This window comes from Oryctolagus cuniculus, chromosome 2 (genome assembly GCF_051225735.1).
Source record: "Oryctolagus cuniculus isolate XC-2025 breed Fujian yellow rabbit chromosome 2, ASM5122573v1, whole genome shotgun sequence".
Classification (NCBI taxonomy): Eukaryota; Metazoa; Chordata; class Mammalia; order Lagomorpha; family Leporidae; genus Oryctolagus; species Oryctolagus cuniculus.
In genome coordinates, this window is record NC_142868.1 from 104,683,098 (window position 1) to 104,705,427 (window position 22,330).

The following is a 22,330-nucleotide window of genomic DNA, read 5'->3' on the forward strand; positions in this document are numbered from 1 at the left end:
ATGTCTTTGTGGGGCTTAATCACAGCCTGAGGTCTGAGACCCACTGCCTGGAGAAAGTCCCGCGCAAGAGACAGAGACAGAGAGATCTTCCACCTGCTGGCTCACTCACCAAACGGCCGCAATTGCCAGGGCTGGGGCAGGCTGAAGCCAGGAATCAGGAGCTTTATCCGGGTCTCCCACACGGGTGCAGGGGCCCAAGTACGTGAGCCATCTTCCGCTACCTTTCCCAGCCCAGCAGCAGCAAGCTGCATTGGAAGTGGAACAGCTGGAGCACGAACCTTTGCCCATGTGGGATGCTGGCATCACAGGCAGCAGCTCAACCCGCGGTGCCACAACGCCCACACCGGTGCTTTTTTTTTTTTTTTTCAGAGTTTCTTACCTACAGTTTAGAAAGAGACTTTTAAATGAAAAAGTTACACTTGTGGGGCCAGCGCCATGGCACAGTAGGTTAACCCTCCACCTGCAGCACCAGCATCCCAAATGGGCGCCGGTTCTAGTCCCGGATGATCCACTTCCAGTCCAGCTCTCTGCTGTGGCCTGGGAAAGCAGTAGAAGATGGCCCAAGTGCTTGGGCCCCTGTACCCACATGGGAGACCTGGAAGAAGCTCCTGGCCCCTGGCTTCGGATCAGCACAGCTCCGGCAGTTGCGGCCATTTGAGGAGTAAACCAGCGGATGGAAGACCTCTCTCTCTGTCTCTCCCTCTCACTATCTGTAACTGTACCTGTCAAATAAAATAAATAAAATCTTTTAAAAAAAAGTTGCACCTGTAAGTGACGCATGCCCTACAGAGGAGCACTTCCTCCAGAGGAGCTGCTGACAGTCACAGCGTTTTCCTCTCCTGAATCAAGAGAGAACAGCTGGAGAACCCAGCTCCCTTCCGGTGCCCCCACCTGGCGGGGGGGGGGGGGCTCACCAGACCCCTCCCCTTTCTCCAGGCCCCACTCAGACCCAGGCGCTCCCCCTGCTCAGACCGTTGGCTCCGAGATTCTGTGAAGCCTCGCCGCGGATGCCCCATGGGAGGGTTCAGTCCCAGTCACCCCAGCTCACCCAGTGTCTCCCCTGTACCGCTCCTTGGCTGCGCAACTCTGGGCAGCATACAGAACCTGCGAGCTCAACACCCATAGATACAAGGCTCCCCACTGGGGACTTCTCTGACCAGCTACATTTAACAGTAGCGAAATAGGGGCAGGTGTCGGTCTAGCGGTAAAGATGCCGTATCAGACACCCGCGTCCCTTACAGTGCTGGGTTCAATTCCTGGCCCTAGCTCCCCATTCCAGTTTCCTGCTAACACACACACACACACACACACACACACAACCCAGGAAGCAGCAAGTGACGGCCGGAGTCATTGGGTCCCTGCCACCCATGTGGGAGGTCTGGATTGAATTCCCAGCTTCAGCCTGGTCTGTTCTTGGATGACGTGGGCATTTGGGTAGCGAGCCAACGGATCAGAGCTCTGTCTGCCTGTCTCTGTGCCTCTAAACTGAAATTTTAAAATAACTATATACGCAACTCGAGCACAGCCCATCTCTGCTCCCCACGGCAACAGCTAGGTGGGCAGATGGGGCTGGAGCTCTGTAGGCCTCACTCAAACCACAGCCAAGACTGGCAGCTGCGGGCCATGGCCTCCCCGGGGGCTTCTCCACATGGCAGCAGGATGCCCAGGGACAGGAACCACAAGCTGCCATTCCCTGATGACCCTGGCCCCAGGAACTGGCACAGTCACTCTGCAGTACTCTGTTGGTTAAAAAAGTCACAGAGTCCAGGGAAGGGAGGATGTCGCCCGAGATGGCAGGAGCGTCCCTGGATTTGCAGCCACGCCAATCTACCGCATGGAGATGTGAACTTGTAATTCACCCAAGAGCGGGTCCACTTCTCAACAAAAATCAAAACCTCCACCAGAAGTAGCTGTCATGCAAAGTCATTTATTTGCAGCAAACAAGGAGACCGTGGGGAATCATTGCCAAAGCTATGGCTCCTCGGGCAAAGGGAAGTGGATGTCCTTCATCTTAGGGCAGCTGAGTATGCAAGAGGAGAAGTACGTGTTATCACGTGTAAGGGTGGGCACAAGCTCATGCAGGCCGAAGCACGCTTACGGGGCTGGTCTTGTGACATGGATGGTTAAGCCGCAGCTTGCGATGCTGGCATCCCATACCAGAACACAAGTTCGAGTCCTGGCTGCTCTGCTTCTGATCCAGCTCCCTGCTCATGCGTCTTGGGAGGCAATGGAGGATGGCCCAAGTACCTGGGCCCCTGCAGCCCATGTGGGAAAACCAAATGGAGTTCCAGACTCCTGGCTTTGGCTCGCCCCAGCCCCGGCTGTTTCAACCAGCGGATGTGTGCTCTCTCTCTCTCTCTCTCTCTCTTCTTTTCTCTGTCCCTCTGCCTTTCAAATAAATAAAATAAATTTTTATTTTCAAAGGAACATGTTTAGATACGTCATATGTTATGATAATAAGGCTTGCAATCCTCCTGGGGCAGAGCTGTTAACATTAAAATTAGGGAAACGTAAGTTCTCAGCTTAATGCTCAGATATTTGTACACACTCAGTAGTTCTGGCTGAGCTCACGACTGGCTCCAGCCAGGTTCTTGGGCCTGCTGGAGCCACCTGCTTCCTCTGTCTGGCCAAATACCACTTTTGACAAAATCTTGTTTTGCTCGGTTGCCCGGGGGCCGGGATCATGTGGGTTACAGACTGAAACCTCAGCTGCACCCCAGGAGGCGCTCAGACAGCACAGGACTGTCACAGGCTGTATGGGCAGAGCCTGGACGTGGACTGCACTCTCCCTGGGCACGGAGGCCTGAGCATCTGACTCTGTGCACAATCAACAGTTGCTGAGCTGCTAAACTAAACAAGTCCCACGCCAAAGTTTCTTTTCCTTTTAAATCTCATCAGAATTCTACACGGGGGGAGGGGGGGCTCCCAACCTTACAAGAGGAAAAGAAAGAATTCCAAACTAGAGCAAAACGAAACCAAGAAGCCCAGGAAAAAAGAGGAGTTATAGGTCAAGTTGCTGAATTAGTCCCCAAACAACACGAGCTACAGTTTAATCTCGCAAGAGACGGAAAGAAAATAGTGCTGCTTAAACTAACCAAAACCAGTGATGGACCAGAAGCCGGTCGACTTTAGCTGTTTGCTGCATTAACTACTCGACTTCGTCCCAGGTAAATCTTCCCAACAAACGACTTGTTTCCAAGGGAAAACAGGCTCAGGGCTTCTGTATGGGGCACATTACGTCACACAGCAGGTGCACCCTGCAAACAAGCTGGGGGCTCCATTGCGTCTTTACTGTCCACAATTCCAGCAGCCTAGCGACACACAAATAGCAAAATGATGAAATTCTGTTCCTAATAGAAACCCCATCTTACAGTGACATTCCACTACACAGATCTTCCAAAGTCAGACAGTTCTGCTGCATAACACTATTACATACATAATTACCTACATCACAAATATTTTCAAGATCGAAACTGCCAGGCTTCCTTGCTTGTCACTTTTCCTTATGCTGTCTCCATAGCAACCTGCTTCCCTCCCCCAGAGACAAAGAGAACACAGAAGACATCTTTAAATTGGCATAAATTAGAGACAAATTCTTTATTTAATCAGACACATTCTTCTAATGATTACCATACACCAGAATTATCCAGAAGTAATAATTGTAGCTCATAAAAGTGAGCCGCTGTAAACAGACCTCTCTGTTGATACAAGATGACAGCGTAATTATAAAACACCACGCGCACGCCTCTGGCGTCATCGCCTCTCTCCACCAGGTTATCAGCCTCTAGTACCCTCCATCCATTTCCTCCAAATGAGCTGGGACGCTTCTACCTCAGGCGTCCAAGGGTCATTTACAACCCTCACCTCCTGCAAACAAGGAGCTCAGCTAAATGCAGGTGTGCCAAGGTTGACTTCACAGTCACAGGGAAGCATTCACCAACCAGAGCCGCGGGGGAAAGGAGTGGGGAGAGGGAGGGGAGAGCCTCTCCCCTGCCTGTGAGCAGAAGAAAGAATGAATTCCACTTCTGAGTAAAAACCAACCCACAGGCTGGGAAAACGAGGACGGGGGAGCAGCCATGTGTCCACTTGTTAAATTAGCTCCCAGGGGCTGGCACTGTGGCTAAGCTGCCGCCTGCAGTGCCAGCATCCCACATGGGCACCAGTTCAAGTCCCAGCTGCTCCACTTCCGATGCAGCTCTCTGCTGTGGCCTGGGAAAGCAGTGGAGGATGACCCAAGTCCTAGGGTCCCCGTACCCACATGGGAAACCTGGAGGAGGCTCCTGGCTCCTGGCTTCAGATCAGCGCGGCTCCAGCCGTTGCGGCCAATTGGGAAGTGAACCAGCGGATGGAAGACCTTTCTCTCTCTGTGCCTCTCCTTCTCTCTGTGTAACTCTGCCTTTAAAATAAATAAATACATCTTTTTTAAAAAAAAATTATCCCCCAAAGCATATGAGATGTGGCTCAACTTTTTAGGAGACAGAGAGAAAACAGCGCTGCTTAAATTAACCAAAAACAGCGATTAACCAGTATGTGATCAGTGAACTTTAAGAACGGCTGTAGGGACAGCAAAAACAAGAGCTGAGCAGCTCTCGGTCCCCTAAGCAAATCCTCAGAGTGGCACCCACATGGAGCAGAGCCTCCCAAGAGAGACGGCAGCCTGCACGCCCACTCACACACTTGCCACTCATCAACCCTCAGAGGGCCACCCGGGGCCCGAAAGGCCAGCTCACAAGTGGGTCTCCACCAACCCTTGGGCCCTGAAACACTTCTGAAAAAATAAACATGATAAATCCCAGTGTTGCGCGGAGCTGAGAGAAGCACACGCCTCGTGGTTTTTTTTTTTTTTCCTTTTAAGTCAACAAATAATTCATAAGCCTGCAGTTGGTTCCTATGGAAACCAAGAAGCAACGAAAACTCCAACTGTTGGCTCAGGCGTCTCCCGCCCATCTCTCTCTCTCTCTCTCTCTCCCTCTCTCTCTCTCTCTCTCACACACACACACACACACACACCCCACAGGGGATGGAGTTCCAGGCTTCTGGCTTCTAGCTTCTGCCTGGCCCAGAACAGGTAGTTGCTGCCCTTTGGGGGAGTGGACCAGGGAACGGAAGCTCTCCTGTCCCTTCTCTGCCATTCACCTTTTCAAATACAAAATTCAATCTAAGAGACACTCCCACGTGCCACCTTGCAACAGCGGGTTTGGTTCCCGGCTGTGCCACCTGGCTCCAGCAGCAGTCCTGCTAACGCAGATCCCGGCAGGCAGCAGTGATGGCCAGGAGCTGGGTCTCTGTCATCCACATGGGAGACCTGCCCTGAATTCCTAGCTCCCAGCTGTGGTCCAGCCCAGCCCTGAGCCATTGCAGGCATTTGGAAATGAACTGGTAGCTGGGGGCTTTCTCTCTCTGATATTAAGACAAAATTAGAAGGTAGTATTTCAAAATTGTTTAACTGGAATGCAACAAAGCCATCGGTGGAGCCCCCACTTCCGCTTTACAGAAAAACACAGGGAGTCAGCAAACAACAGACCCAGAACGTGGGAGACGTCTCACAAGGGAACTGGCCTGGTCTACTTCAGGGGCAACCCCTTGGAAGACCACGTTCAGGGGACCGTTCTGGGACAGTGGCTCTCAACCAGGGGCATTCTGCAGTGTGTGGGGACAGGTGGGGGTACCTGGAGGGTAGAGGCTGAGGGCATGGTACATGTGCATCTACCCTCACAGGTGAGCCAGAGCAATTTAGACCCACAGGTGAGCCAGATGTAGACCCCGAGTCCTGAATGGGGGCCATTACAACTCGGAGCAATCAGGGAATTCAGTTTTAACAAAACCCACAACAGACTATAAGGAGGGACCCCGAGTGTGGCTGGCATTTGATACCGATTTCATGGATGATATCCGGAAGTCCTCGCTAACAGAGTAGTAGTATTGGGAAGGTAGCCTATGCGGAACTAGGCACGGATGAAACAAAGGGGTACCCGCAAGAAAAACTGCAAGGCTTTCCCAAGACTGAGAGTTCTAGAGACAAACAAAAGGCAAAAGGAATGCAGGAGAGTGCTGGTTCAGGTCCCAGCTACCCCACTTCTTCTTCTTTTTTTTTTTTTTTGACAGGCAGAGTTAGACAGTGAGAGAGAGAGACAGAGAGAAAGGTCTTCCTTCTGTTGGTTCACTCCCCAAATGGCCACTACGGTCGCAACTACACTGATCCAAAGCCAGGAGCAAGGTGCCTCTCCTGGTCTCCCACACAGGTGCAGGTGCCCAAGCACTTGGGCCATCCTCCACTGCCTTCCCAGGCCACAGCAGAGAGCTGGACTGGAAGAGGAGCAACTGGGACTAGAACCCGGCGCCCATATGGGATGCTGGCGCCACAGGCGGAGGATTAGCCAAGTGGGCCACGGCGCCGGCCCCCCAGCTGCTCCACTTCTGATCCAGCTCCCTTACCATGTGCCTAAGAAAGCAGCATAAGATGGCCAAGTGCTTGGGTTCCTGCACCCACCAGGATGGAGTTCTTGGCTCCTGGATGCCCTGGCCACTGCGACCATTTGAAGAGCAAATAGTGGATGTAAAATCTTTCTCTCTGTAGCTCCCTCTCTGTCACTATGCCTTTCAAATAAACACACACATATCTTTTTAAAGAAAGCGAACATGAAAAAATTCGCAGCTGACTGTAAGAGAGAAGACAGGGGCACCCACAGGGCGTTCTTTGGCCTTTTCCCCTAACCAAAGACCATTCACGGCAACCGGCTGGTGGGAGGTGCAAATCCAGACCCTGCACAAGCCTCCTGACCTTCTCACGAATGCGCAACGTTCCAGCGCTTACGCTCAGAGCCTCTCCACGCACAGGGTTGTTGCAGGACCCTCTGCATGAAGGCCCTGGGGGCACAACCATGCACAATGGGCCCTGCCCTCCAGATGTTCACGGGCCTTCAACAGGACAGAGGGGAAACGAGGCGAACAAAAATGGTCCGGGAAGCCAGGTGTGCACAGGAAAAAGGGGCTTCAGGGAGGATGTGAGAGGGACGCTCGTCCCCTGGGATGGGCAGGTTGTGTGTGGGGACAGCAGACAGCGATTCACGGCCACGGGAGGGAAAGCTGGCACACAGCCACCATGTCTGTCGGGCCAAGGGGACAGAGCAAAGGAATGCGCTCCACAGACTGGGATGGACCGCGGGGGTGGCCTCCCAGGGCTCCAAGGCAGGCTGTGGGACCTGAGCAAGCGTATCCAGGAGACCAAGAGGAGCACTTGCTGCACAGAGAATCAGCTTATGGAGCTTGGTCCTGGTAGAGACACAGGGACCATCGGCAGGACACGAGACACCCTCCCCCGAGGGGCAGCGCTGATGATCAGAAAGCGCCTCTGCACTTGCGCCCCCTGTCGGCAGCATCCGCCCAGAAAGGCCACCCAGGCTGGTCTCGGTGACAGCCACGTCTTCTGGACGGCCTCCTTCAGTTCTCTGAACCAGCTCACGGGCTCTCCACGGGCCCTTCCTGGGGGGCAAAGCATCCCTTGGAGTCAGCAGCAGCTGCTGAGGGCGAGAGCAGGCAGGAGTGGGGCCCAGGGAGATGCAGGCTGCTCGGACACCTGCATGGATACCCGAGATACCGGTTAGGATATCTTGTTGGAGCTCCACGGCTCCCACGTAACCAGGACTTGCCAATACGACCATCGGGACTAAACATTGTGCTGGCCAACCTGTGAACTCTGCAGCAAAGCCTTAGATGGAGGACAGGCACTGCTGGGGAGTGGGCTCTCTGCCCACCCTCAATGACCCACACACAGGAGCCCAAGAGCTGGGCTCAGTGAGGAGAGGGCCGCCAGCAGCCCCAGAGGTGGGTGTTGCGTGGCTTTTCTGGAAAGTGCTCGCAGGTGCTGTGCACTGGCTGCCACCCAGGACCCAGGCTCCACCTTCTGGGCTCTGCAGAGGCAATCCCTGTTTCGCAAGAACCATCGCCAGTGCCTACAGAAGGGCCCACTTGTTCACAGCCCCTGAACATGTGAAGAACAGGAGAGGTACAGCCCCAGTGACAGAGAAAACACTAGAAACATGTCCCATGGTTCAGCCAGTGGCAGATTTTCCTCCTGACCTCTGAGGATGGAAGCCCCTGGAGCCGCTGAGACACTGGGCAGGGAGCTTCATCACCACCTCTCCAGGAAAGCACACGCACATCTCCCCGGTGCACGTCGGGAGACTGCACTGAGCGGGGAGGTTTCTCCTGCTCTCTGACAGGGGGCCCTATACTTTCATTTTACATCTGACTGGCCCCAGAGGACCTGGTTATGGAATGCGTCTCTGGGGCCGAGAAGAGGTAGCAGAGAGGCTGGCATGTGAGCAAGTGAACCCAACAGGGACCTCTCGTGGGGACAGGGCTTCCTACGTCATCAGAGAGGTTCCTGTGACAAGGCCCCCCGGGAGAAGCACCTCCAGGGACCCAAAGCCCAGGGCTGGTGTCCAGGCATCCTGCAGGCTGTGCACACAGTCTCTGAGCCCCCCACCCACAGAAGACATGAGGGCACCATGCAGGGAATGATGTTTGCAGCTGCAGCCAGAGACAAGGAGGGACACGGGATGGGGGTCATCAGAGAGAAGGGAATGAGCTTGAAAGATGAGCCTGATGAAGGGAACCCACAGGCCCCCACGCAGGGGAGCCTACGGCAGGGGGCTGTCGGTGTTGGGCTCTGCTGCGGGTGTGTGCCAGGGCCTTGGAGCTCTGTGACTGCAGACCTCGGCTCCACTCACGCCGCCTCTGAGGTCCTGGTGCACCACATGCTGCTCTGGGCCTCCCCCTGACAGTCTCAGCACAGTGTGCAGAGGTAACAGACAGCAGTCTCCCATGTCCAGCAGCTTCTCTGGTCTTCACCCATCAAAAGCCAGTAGCACACTGGGCCCTGTCCCCAGCTGTGACAACCAACACCGGCTCCAGATGTTGGCAAATGTCCCCAGGGGTCACATCCTGTAAAGCTGCAAGTGGACGGCCACCTACAAACCTAGGGAGGACACCCTCAGTGGGAACAGAGTCTGCGGACAGGGCACCTCGGTCTGTACCTGTCCACCTCCAGAACTGGGAGGCATGGGTGCCTGCTGTCCACACGGCACTCGGTCTATATTCTGTCACAGCAGCCTGAGAACAGTGGGCGTCTCCCAAGTCGTGATGTGCAGGTGGTACAGAGGCCCACCACGCCCCTCCTCTTCCCCACATGCCCCAGCTGACTCAGTTTTAGTTTTACGTCATCGCCGCAGAGACATTCGAAGTAACTGCTATGGAGAATTAATTACTCCTCAGCATCATAAATTTCACCGCCGAGCGTGGAGAGGCCGCCGTTGCTATCAGCTCCAGGCTCTGAACTGCAGGTTCCTTCCTTTGTTTCATCCACGACAGATGCAGTCAATGTCATTTACTGTCCCAGACGGCCCCGCTGAGGCTGTGCCTGGCCATGCTGGGACCACGCAGGGTGCTGTCCAGGGTGGCCACTGGCTCCACACTCTGGGCATCTCTGAGCGGGAGCAGACCCCAAAGTGGGTCTGACCACCCCACCTCCAAGCTCCCAGGAGCCTGGGAAGTGGGACTATAATCTGTGGCACTGCTGTCCTGCCAAGGCCTGGTCTCATTTGGCCACCATGGGGCCTGGCCCGGGGGGCCGACAGATGTGAAGCGTGGCTCTCTCCTCCCCATGCGGGATTCACACATGATCACATCCCATCACGGCAACCAGATCCAAGCCCGCAGGTCCCAGCACAGCCTGTGATCACGGCACAGAGACACCAGGAGCTTGGAGGCAGCATCTCAGCCAGCCCCGGGGACAAGGGCTTCTCTCCCACAGAAGCCAGACAAGCCTACGGCCTTCTCGGCACAGATGCCAAGCAGTGAGCCCTAGACACCCTCCAAGCATGGGGACTGCCCGCTTCCCCCTCCCCAGGCACGACTGCCCAGGGAAGAGGCAAAGCTGCAGGACCATGCCATGGTGGAAGGCTGCATGCCCCGGGACTGAATGACTGCGAGAACCTGGGGCAGCCACAGCCAAGCACCAGGCCACAGATGAGCAGTGCAGGGGCCGGAAGGCACTGGGGCAGGGAGGGTGGGACGGTCTTGGCCACCCATCTCTCAGAGGTGGCCTGATGGTCTGTCTCGGTGACCGACCAGATTCCAAACACCGCCAGACACAGCCTGTCGGGTGGCAGGGCTGCAGAAAGCCACTCCGCTGGAATCCATCAGCTGTGTGACCCCGAGTGACCCCTGGGCCTGGCCTGGCCTAAGCAGGGAGTCTGGGGGGCCCTTCTGTGGCCTTGATCCCACTGGGGAAACATGGGGGTGCTACAGGTTTCAAATGTGCCGTGTCTGCGGAAGGTTCTGGTGTCAGCTTCCAAACGACTCACAGGATGGACACAGCACCCTGCACTTTGGCCGCTGGACAGGTGCTCAGTAAGCAGGCAAAGCAACGCTGGCAGGTGGAGGGGAAATTTGAGATTCTCACCCCACCCCCTGCAAATACTGCTCTTACTCCATGCCAGGATCAGGTAGCAGCCAACAGCAGGTATTCAAAGCGGAAGGGTGGTTTTAGAAGGCCAACCACCCACAGCAAGTCCAAAGGCTATTTTTAGATGCCTTATCAGAACTCCAGGTCAAATGAGTATCAAAAAAACAAAAACAGCAAATGTTCGGAAGAGCCAGAGGCACACGCGCAGCCAGCGATCTGGCACACGGTCAGGAGCTGCCCCAGGGAAGGAGGCGTCTCTCCAGAAAATCGGGTAAAAATAGCTCCACCAAGGGAGCCCATCGTATGTGCCAGGGCTAGGTGCGAATGGGAACTTAATTAAGCAGATCTCCAAGTCACATGGGCGTCCAAAATAAAACCCACAGCTTTTTAAATGGCCAGGCCAGGAGGGCGGGGGACGCTGGTGGCTGGGCTGTCTGTAGCTCCAACACCATCCTGGAGCAGGGGCAGGAACTCTGTGCAGGCTCCCGGGTCCCTGGCTGGTACCCCCCACCCCCACCCTCACCCCCACCCCGCCTTGCCTCGCCTGGCACACACGCCCAGCTGTCAGACCCTCCTGTCACCTCCCTGTTCCTTGCAGACCAGTACACAGGCAGAGAACACCATCTGCTACTCACCTAGCCCCAGCTCCAGTGAACTCCCCCAGCCTCAGAAACAACCAAATCGCTCCTTTTTGTCCATTATTTTCCAAGCAACTGCCAGCTGCACATTGTAAAATGCTTCCTTTCTGTCAAGAAGCCCAAGTGCATTAAAAAAATGCATTTATGTAAGCATGCATGCATTGGAGAGGCAGAGAGAGACAGAGACTTCCAATCCACTGGCTCACTGCCCAAATGCCCCTAAAATGGCTGGGGAAGGATCAAGCCAATGTGAGGAGCCAACAGCTCCATCCAGGGCTCCCACCTGGGTGGCAGGAACACAAGGACTTGAGCTCTCGCTTGCTGCCTCCCACGGGGCTCATTAGCAAGAAGCTGGAATCAGAAGAACAGCCAGGATCAAGCCCAGGCACTCTGATGGGGAACATGCGTGTCTTAACCACTAGACCACATGCCTATTCTCACCACTCCTTTAAGCTATCTGCCCTGTTTTATTTCCACCCTGCCCTTCTTCTAAAAAGCTGTTTATCTGGGGGCTGGTGCTATGTCGTACCAGGTAAAGCAGCTGCCTGAAGTGCCAGCATCATATGGGCACCAGTTCGAGCCCCGGCTGCTCCACTTCCGATCCAGCTCTCTGCTATGGCCTGGGAAAGCAGTAGAAGATGGCCAAGTCCTTGTGCCCATGCACCCACGTGGGAGACCTGGAAGAAGCTCCTGGCTCCTGGCTTCAGACTGGCTCCAGCCATTGCGCCATCTGGGAAGTGAACCAGTGGATGACGATCTCTCTCTCTCTCTCTCTCTCTGTATAACTCTGCCTTTCACATAAATAAATAAATCTATTTAACAAAAGCTGTGTGTCCTCAAATTGTACAAAGTTCCTAACCTGGCCTCATCTGCTCGCCCGTGTCTCCTCATGGTTCTCTGCTTTAGACTTTCCCTCCTTTTCTTTCCCAGCTATCAGTAAAAGCACTCGAGCCTTGAGTCGGTGACAGCTGCGGGTGCTCTAGGCAGCACGCCAGCACTGTAGGTTTGGAAGCCTTTCCGTTGTGTGACTGGCCCCATGCCCTTTCAGCACAATGAGTGTCAGGATCTCCCGCTGCAGGGCGGTCTTTGATGCAGAGAACACAGCCCATCGCCTGCCCGGACTGCACCTCAAAGCTAGTGGCCCCACAGACTCCTGCTCACCACGTGGCCCAGGTGTGGCCCCACCTTCCCACTGCCCTTTGCTCTGCATGGTACCGCGTGCACGACATTGGGTCCTGCACAGATGCTGAAATAAGGGGCCCTCCTGCCCAGACCACACGAACCCCACCCACCCACATGACAGCTGGCGGTGACTTAGCTGCCAGGAGCCAACAGACAGCTCCGCCCTGGGTTGTGTGTGGCCACCAGGAAACCAGGATGGCCACGGGAGACTCATAGAGGAGGGAACATGGACACACTTAGCTGGAGAAACTCTTCCCACAAATGAGAAATGCAAGACCAGGGTCCCGACTATCCACCTGTGTTTTTTCTTAATATTTATTTATTTTACTTGAAAGTCACAGTTACACAGAGAGAGGAGAGGCAGAGAGAGAGAGATATCTTTCATCCACTGGTTCACTCCCCAGATGGCCGCAATGGCCGGAGCCGCGCGGATCCGAAGCCAGGAGCCAGAAGTCAGGAGCCAGGAGCTTCCTCCAGGTCTCCCAGGTGGGTGCATGGGCCCAAGGACTTGGGCCATCTTCTACTGCTTTCCCAGGCCATAGCAGAGAGCTGGATCGGAAGTAGAGCAGCCAGGACTAGAACCGGCACCCGTATAGGATGCCGGCATGGCAGGCACCGGCCTCACTCGCTACACCACAGCGCCGGCCCCCTTTCCACCTGCGTTTTAAGGCTGGCAGAGCTACGTTCTCACACTGCTCTGTGATATTCGCAGCAGGGTCTGTTTTAGGGACTCCTGTGAGTGCAGGAAGGACTGTTAATGTCCAAAGCCACTGTCCAGGTGCCAAGGGCCTGGGGGATCTATGCTGGAATATTCTGAGGTTGGACACATGCACGGCAGAATAAACTGTCCCAAAACAACATGCAGAGGATCGGCTCTGGCCACTGGGCACTCTCCCAGGTGCACCTGCAGCACGGCAGCTGGCTCTCAGTTGGGTGTCACTGGCCGCTGGCCGCCTCGGGCAAGCTTTGTAACCTGCCGAAGGTTAATCCGTCAGAAAAACAGTTCCCACGGGGAAGTGAGCGCCGCAGACACGCACCTGTCCCTCAGCCGGCCTGCACTTGTGAGAAAAAGACAACCTGCATCTCGGATGGCACGCCATACATCTGTATTCCCACTCAGCCATCGGAAGTCACAGCAGAGGTGGGACAACCCAATGTCCATCCACTGAGGATAAACACCTGGCTTCCTCTTACCATGGAGTGTTCTTCGGCCTTAAAAAGCAATGCAAAGCACATGCTACACACACTATGGTGACAGAAAGAAGCCGGACAGAAAAAGCCAGGTCTTGCACGATCCCACTTATATGAAAGCATGGATAGGAAACCCCATACAGGCGGCCCGGGCTGGGGCCACGGTAGTAAAGGGTTGGAGTTTCTTTGGGAGATGCTAACAATGAAATTGACTGCAGTGACGGCTGCACGTGTCTGTTAAGTGTGCTAAAACCCACTGAACAGTACACTTTGAAGGGTAAATTGTATAGTACGTGAATTCTATCCCAATAAAGCTGTTACAAGAAAAACAAATGGTGGGACACATGTTTCACCTAGGAATTAAGACACCCGTATCCTGCCTGAGAATACCTGGGTTCAAGTCCCAACTCCGGCTCCCTGCTAAGGCACACCTGGGAGGCACAGTGATGGCTCAAGTAATTGGACTTCTGCTACTCACAGGGGAGACCCGAAATGAGTTCCTGGTTCCTGGCTTCAGTCCGGTCCAGTCCTAGCTATTGCAGGCATTTGGAGAGTGAACCAGCATATGCGAGTGCCTTTCTCTCTTTCTCTCTCTCTCTCTCTCTCTCTCTCTCTCTCCATCCAAAATAAATAAATGAAAAACTATGCAAACCCTGGCTGTATTTCTCACTCTCCCAGCTGATCTTCCTAAGGAGTACAAACCATTTGCTCTGATTCCTGTTCTCTTAAAATGTGAGGCCTGTGGCATTTCCTTTGGGACCCAAAATGCAATTGCTACAAGGAATTGCCCATCGTAATTTTGACCCGCTACCTTTATTTATTCCCCGCCATGACAAGTCGTTTCTCTGCACACTGACATCTGTCAACGGACCTGCATTACAGCTTTTCAGAGCTGCAGGTTTTGAGTCACAGGAGCATTCATTCCGTGGCTCTCCTCCGTGCTGACTGCCCCTAATTTAACGACGGCCACCTTGGCTGTATCTGTCATAAACTGAAACTTCATAAAATCAGGGCACGTGGGCAGGTGCTCAGTAAGTGTACGGTGAGTGGCTGTCAGCCCAACGTCCGCCTCTATTTGTCACAGCCTGAACTCATCTGTCACTGTGGCGGCTTCCATACGTGGCAGCCCTGCAGTCCCTGGGCATGCCAGGAAGCGTCCAGATCTCAAGACCCTGCATCACCCGCTGCATACTCCGCTGCGCTCTCCTGTCCTCTCGCACGCTCCTCCACGTGCTGTCTCAAGACGAAAAGCAAACTGGAGGGTGACGTCGGCAGCCCCAGGAATCCGAAATACCTGCACAAACATCTTTATCCCACCCTGTGCCAGTGAACACCAGGCTAATGGAAATTAAATTCCCAATAATGAAAAGTGCATTTCCTCTCAGTAACTGGGAAATTCATGTCTATGACGAGCAGCAAATGCTCTACATACTCTGCTGTTTGAACATCAGGTCTGTTGCAAAAAAGGAATTTGTTTTAAAACTCCCTCTCCTGCTCTTCCAAGCTTCTCAAATTACCCTCCGGGAGGTTGTGATTTCCCTGAAACATCTGAGAGACGGAGCAACAGAGACAAGCTCCCCTTAGGTACAGACAGAATTGCAAACAGGTGATGGAGCCCATTGGAGGAGCAGGTCAGTGCCTGGTGCCAGGATGCCCTCCAGGCACCAGCATGGGGGTATCACGAACCTGAGTCCAGTGGGTAAGACGTCCGTTATCCCACGCTGCACAGTCCCTGGGGTAGATGCCCACAGCCCATGCTGGAGAGGTCCTGACTGTGAGTCCCAACTTAGGCTCCTGATTCCAGGTTTCTACGAATGCAAACCCCGGGGGCCGATGATTGGGTTATCTCCTGGCTTCAGCCTAGTCCAGCAGTCCCAGTTGTAGGCATTTAGGGAGCGAACCAGTGCATGGGAGACTTCTTGTCTCTGCCTCTCAGACATACACTTTTTTTTTTTTTTTTTGACAGACAGAGTTAGACAGTGAGAGAGAGAGAGACAAGAGAGAAAGGTCTTCCCTCCACTGGTTCAACCCCCAAATGGCCACTATGGCTGGCGCGCTGCGCCTATCTGAAGCCAGGAGGCAGGTGCTTCCTCCTGGTCTCCCATGCGGGTGCAGGGCCCAAGCACTTGGGCCGTCCTCCACCGCCCTCCCGGGCCACAGCAGAGAGCTGGACTAGAAGAGGAGCAACCGAGACTAGTGCCCAGCGCCCCAACCGGGACTAGAACCTGGGGTACCGACGCCATAGGCGGAGGATTAGCCAAGTGAGCCACGGTGCCGGCCAGACATATATATTTTAAAAATAATAATTTTGGCCAGCACTGTGACACAGTGGGTTAAAGCCCTAGCCTGAAGTGCCAGCATCCCATATGGGCACCAGTTCAAGTCCCGACTGCTCCTCTTCCGATCCAGCTCTCTGCTATGGCGTGGGAAAGCAGTAGAAGATGACCGAGGTCCTGGGACCTCTGTACCCACGTTGGGGTCCCAGAAGAAGCTCCTGTCTCTCGGCCTCAGATCGGTGCAGCTCTAGCCATTCTAACTTGAACCACTTCTGCCCACTGAAAGCATGGGTGGGCGTGGCTGCTGTGCACTAAACGCTGCCCCCCAGGTGACTGCCAGGATTGGGGTGCAGGGGAGAAAGGGAGCCTGAGGAGCTGGAGTGTGAACCCCCTCCTCAGCCAGAAAGCCCATTTTGTTTTTGTTAAGCAGAGAGATCGCCACTGAAAATCTAACAGGGGTAAAGGTTTCAAAAACCCTAATCCAAACCGCCCTGGAGAACCGCTCTGTTCGAAGCCACAGGAGACTCCTCAGCCCCAGCCGGCCAGCCTTGCCCATCAAGTGCCTGGCACTCCACAACACGTGGCCGTGGACTTCCTCTAAAATCGGGGTGCGCCATGAGAAAGACTCTCACGGGACGATTCCCGCACCGCGCAGCCTGGCTACAAGCAAGGGCTTCTATTCTCCCAACTGCTCTTCCCTCCATTCAGACATAGCAGGTGCCATGGCACCCCACCCCACGGCCGTGGGCTTCAATCAAGGTCACAGACTGACCAAGAACGTGAGCAAGGCAAGGCACGGCCACCACCACGGGCATCTCCCCAAACACCACGTTCGCGCGGGCCGTGATGCGGAGCTGTGCGGCTTCGCCCAGGCCGAGGAACTGCTCCAAGGAGAAACAGCTCATCGGGATGAGGATGGGGACAGGGACTCTTGCGAGGTGGCAGGAGGAGCTGGCCGCCATGAGCAAAGTGGCTGCCAGGCACTGAGCCCCTCTGCCCTCTGCACAATGAATCCTTTACAGAGCCTGCAGCCTCCCTTCTGTCCTAGCAGTGGCAGGGAGAGGGGGTCTAGCGCATCCCCACCCCCACCACCGAGGGCTGCACCAGCAGCTGAGCGACCCCTCGACTGCCAGCCCCGTCCCGGGCCAGCGGCACAGCAGCAAGCAGCACTGGACAGGGATTCAGCCACGACTGAACAGCTCACATGCACCAGAAAGCAAGTAAACAAATAAACAGTGGGAAACACCTGCTCTTCAAGCCGTAGAGTGTGGGGGACAGTGCCAAGCCCAGAGCAGACCTCCGGAAGGCGCCGGCTCCCCGTCCGTGCCAGCTGGCACCAGGCCCCACTGCAGCAGGCTGCTCAGAATGACCAGACAGCCACAACTGGACAGTGTGGACTGGCTACAGGCCACATCCCCTGAGCCATGATGGACTTCACTTCCTTCTAAACAGGATTTATGGTGGGGATGCGACACAGCACCTCGGGGCTACCAGGACTCCGTTCCGGAAGCCGGCCAATGGTCCCAGGCTCTGTTCTCCACCTCACCACGGCCCTCTCCCTTCAGGCTCAGGAAATGATTCGCATCCCCTTTTCAAAGCTCGCAGCCTGCCCTGCTTCCCCCTAGCACAGAGGGATTCCCTCCACCCTCATCGGCACCCCCTTCCTATGGGTGCTCCCCATTCATTGACATGTTGCCCAGGTCACTTTTCCATCCCAGACACGCAGGTGGGGTGCTCTGTGGCCTGGAAAGCCTAACATGCGCTCTGGTCCTTTCCAGAAAAGATAGACTGACTCCCACGCAAGAGCCAATTCCTAAACTGGCATAGTATCCCCCACAAAAAATAACCGCTTCTAGTGAGCACAATTCCACACACACTTTGCATCTTCCCGTTAGGTATAACACGCACTTTGCATAAACAAGTGTTTAATCAAACATCTTCGAAATCGAACGTGTCCTAAAAAATATTAACTGCAGCGCAGTTCTGTGTGACCCCAATTGGGGGGTCCGATTGCAGAGCTTTCCTGGAAGGGACACAACGCATCTAACGAGTGCTGAGTTTTGTTTTGTTTCTTTAACAATTTGCAGGTGACCCACAACACACACAGGCTGTGGCAATAAAATAAGAAAATTCTGAACCAAGTTGCCGCAACGTAATTAGTACAACGGAAGCCTGGTAATTTAGGCATCTCCATTAGCAATCTGTTCACTCAGGTAGTAGACAATTCCACAGGAAACCGAATCAACACACGGAAGATTACAGCCCATCAGCAACGACCTATAAAAATAAGATGCCGATCCGATCGTCTGAGAGAGAATGAAGATTGCGCTGCAGCTTTTGCGAAAGCTCATCCCACGAAAATCACCCCCGTCCACCCCCACAGGAAAAGCCGAAAGCACGGAGCTCCAGTGTCAAGAGAACGTGAAAGGCTCCTTCCCAGTTTAGTTCTGCAGGTTTCTTTTATCATAAACACCAAGAGATCTGTTACAAAATAGCAGGGCCCCACCCCCCAGGCGAGCTTGCCTCCAGACTGGAGGAGGCAGCATCCTGCAATTCAATCAGAGAGCCCGGTGGTGTCCCCCCACCCCCACCCCCACCCCCACCCCCACCCCCGGGCCTACTCCCGGATGGCAGGACGCCCCTCTGCTACCACCAGTTGGAGAATTAGCACCCCTCCAGGGAATCCACCTAAGCCAGGAAGAGCTTCATGCACTTGCTACAGGAACACAGACCTAACAGCTATATTTCTTACTGAGCATTTAACATCATCTTCGGTTATTATACTACAACACAGCCAAGTGACAGAGGGGGGTACATTTAAAAATGGAGAATACTGAGTTAAATAGCAGAAGGCTTTCTTATTTTGCTAGGGAAAGCTCCTTGGGGGATGGGGGGAAGTATAACCTGACAGAGATGGTTCTATATTTTTTTTTCCTCTCCAAGAGGTGAGACACAGCAGTAAGGTGTGATGACCATTTCTGTCCTCCTGCTGGGCGGAGCGTGGGAGGGGAGACTGGGGCTCAGGGCTGCACCTGGACACACCTCCCACCATCTCCTTTGGAAGACATTGGAGGCTTTTCTGTGAGGAGCATTTTCCTGGTGGCTGGCAAGGTCCTGGGGTTTGGCGGAGGTCAAGGCAGGTGGAGGTCGAGGCAGGCACAGCGACAGGAGTATCTCCCCAGGGGCCGGAGGCTGGCAGCCAGCTCCAAGTTCCAGTGGGGGAGCAGGTTTTAATCGACACAGAGACCTGAACTCCCCCTCCACTTCCCTCTGCGGGGAGCCTGCAGAGACACAGCTGCCTCCCTCCCTCGGAGAAGTTTCCACGTTTCCAAGCTGAAAAGAGCACTTGTAAACTATTTTCAGTTTCTTCTATTAGACAAGGAAAAGGGTTGCGAGTAATGCCAGCTGCTCCCGGTGCTCCAGAGAAGCACATACTTTGCCCGGTCAACCGCGCCTGCGGCAGCAGCAGCAAGAACACAGGACCCATTTCTGCTGTGCCTGCCGATGTCAATACCCCAGCTGTCGTGCTTTGCTAGAGCAATGGTGTCTTTGGCGTCTCCAAAGGCACACAGACCAGCACCAGGTCAGGTGACCTCGCCAGGGCGCTCTGCCAGGTCGGGACGCCCGTGCCTCTACCCTCTGAGCACAGGCCTGAAGACTGGAGCCCTCAAACGCCCTCTCTGTCCTCACCTGCCGTGCCACAGCGAGGTCCTGGGCACTCCAGCCCAAGGCTGAGTAGCAGCCCAATGGATCCAAGGAGATGGCCTGCTCTTCTCTGTTTCTGGACCCAATGGCAAGACCAGCACAGGAGGAGTGGCGGGGGGTTGGCCTTGCAATTAACATGTGCCAGTGTCCCACTGAGCCGTGCCTGGGTTCCATTCCCGGCTCTGGCTCCTCACTCCAGCTTCCTGCCAATGCAAACTTTGAGAGGCAGCAGGTGATGGCTTAAGTGGTTCCTGACCCACAAGTGGGAGACGAGGTTGAGTTCCCAGCTCCCGGCTCTGGCCTGACCGAGCCCCAGATACTGCAGGTGTTTGGGGAGTAAACAGGGCATGGGCAGCTCAGTCTGTCTGCCTCTCTGTCTCTCAAATACAGAAATGAATAAATCCGTGCAGGACTGTGCTAGAGGCAAACAGTGCTGGGAGGAGCCTTGGCTTGGATGGCGGAGTTACAGAGAGTGAGAGACAGAAAGAGAGATCTTTCACTTGCTGGTTCACTCCCCAAATGGCCACAATGGCAGGAGCTGGGCCAGACTAAAGGAAGAAGCCAGGAGCTTCTTCCAGCTCTTTCATGTGTGTAGCAGGGCCCCAAGCACTTGGGCCATTTTCCACTGCTTTCCCAGGCACATTAGCAGGAAGCTGGATCAGAACTGGAGCAGCCTGGAATTGAACCAGCACCCATAGGGATGCTGGTACTGCAGGCAACAGCTTAAGCCACTATGCCACAGTGCTGGTCCCAAGGGTGTTTTGTTTTGTTTTGTTTAAAGATTTATTTATTTATTTGAAAGACAGAGTTACAGAGAGGCAGAGGCAGAAGAGAGATCTTCCATCCGCTGGTTCACTCCCTGGATGGCCACAATGGCCGGAGATGCACTGATCCAAAGCCAGGAGCCAGGAGCTTCTTTCGGGTCTCCCACGTGGGTGCAGAGGCCCAAGGACTTGGGCCATCTTCCACTGCTTTCCCAGGCCACAGCAGAGAGTTGGATCAGAAGAGGAGCAGCTGAGATTCCAACCGGCGCCCAAATGGGATGCCAGTGCTGCAGACCAGAGCTTTAACCCACTGTGCCACAGTGCCGGTACTGTTTTGTTTTGTTTTGTTTGATTATGAATATTTTTATTAAATTACAGTACATTTAACAATATATGTTCTAGTAATAAGTTTTTACCTTTTGGGTACTATAACATCACACCTGTTTGGACACCCTATTTCTTGAGTTTCTTTCGGGCAGCTTTCTTCTTAACCATCTGTAATCTCTTCATGACACTGAGCTGTGATTCTTGTGAAGTTGGACCTTTGAGGGATGCTGAGGAAGGGCTACTAGATTCTGAAGTGCTTTCACTAGTGGTACTTCCACCAGGGCCTGATGTCCCACTATTTCCACTCCCACTTACTTGGTTGCTGCTTCCTGGAACTAAACTACTTGGACTGGGAAGACATACTTTGCTGACATCATCACAACTAACTGAGTGACTAAGGCCGGTTCTGCCTAAGGTCAGAGGTGGAGGTGGTTTCAGTGGTACAGTGGGTGTTGTACTATTATTGGAACCTATTTTAGAACCTATTCCACCTTTGGAAGATGTTGCCAGACCAGTCAAACCCACAGGCTTCTGGCTGGCTGATGAGGTAGCAGGTTTTCCACTGTTGTTTTGTGTTGTAGAATTCAATTTTGCTGTTGAGGGACCAGTAGAAGATGTTTCGGCTGCAAAAGCTGCCCACCGCGTTAGGCCACTAGTTACCGAAGAGGAAACACTGGTACTAGAAGAATGTCCTGAAGGCCGGCGCCGCGGCTCACTAGGCTAATCCTCCGCCTTGCGGAGCTGGCCCACCCGGTTCTAGTCCCGGTCGGGGCGCCGGATTCTGTCCCGGTTGCCCCTCTTCCAGGCCAGCTCTCTGCTGTGGCCAGGGAGTGCAGTGGAGGATGGCCCAGGTGCTTGGGCCCTGCACCCCATGGGAGACCAGGAAAAGCACCTGGCTCCTGGCTCCTGGCTCCTGCCATCGGATCAGCGCGGCGCGCCGGCCGCAGCGCACTGGCCGCGGCGGCCATTGGAGGGTGAACCAACGGCAAAAGGAAGACCTTTCTCTCTGTCTCTCTCTCTCACTGTCGACTCTGCCTGTCAAAAAAAAAAGAATGTCCTGAAATAACCGTGGATGTCTTGACTTCTGTTCTCTTGAATGCCTGGAAAGTTGTCTCTTGCTTGAGTTTACTTTCTGGTTTCTTAACCAACGGATCCTTGACAGCTGGAGCTACAGAAACAAGTGTAGGAGCTGGTTTCTGTGGTGGTTTGAGTTTTTGAGCCTGCACACAACACAGGCCAGTCCCATCTCCACAGCAAAATCATCAGCACTGGTCCCTTCAAAACTGGAAAGAAAGGTCAGCCATAGCTAAATCCTCGCTGGTTTGGACAGTGATGGGAGAGGACCGTGTCCCAGATTTCTCTAGTCTAGGTTTCTTTGGAATATGAGCTCCTTCAGTAACATCTGATTTTATTTTATCAGCAGGTCTCTTTTCAGCTTCCTTCTTCACCTTTTCAGTTGTCAGGATGGTGCCATTATTACTGCCTGAAGGATGATGTTTTGGGCTCTTGCTTAACAGAAATAGCTTTTGTGCTTGAAATTTTGGGTGGCTCCACATCCTTTTGAGATGGATGGTAACTCGCATCAACACCCAAGCCAAGGACTCATCAAGTAGCGCTTTCAGTTTCTCAGCAGAATCTTTACTCTTGGAATGTAAGGAACCTAGTGCTTTCAAAAACACAGGGTCAAGTTCCAAGTGCACAGTAGCAGCCATTGCAAACACCGCTCTGCCCCGCTGCTCCCCTGTTTTGTTTTTAAATAACAGGAATTCTAGTCGATTT

General features: G+C 54.1%; 1 protein-coding gene and 1 pseudogene across 2 annotated transcripts in view; both read right to left on the reverse strand.

Annotated features, from left to right (window-relative positions):
* SH3RF3 (SH3 domain containing ring finger 3) overlaps nt 1-22,330 on the reverse strand; it is a 330,082-nt gene that overhangs the window by 247,921 nt on the left and 59,831 nt on the right. The window lies entirely within an intron of this gene.
* On the reverse strand, nt 18,847-22,264 carry LOC138848802 (integrator complex subunit 12-like; annotated as a pseudogene). The gene is made up of 2 exons (XR_016230143.1): nt 21,606-22,264; nt 18,847-21,240 (listed from the first exon to the last, which is right to left on the reverse strand). The product of XR_016230143.1 is annotated as an integrator complex subunit 12-like (transcript).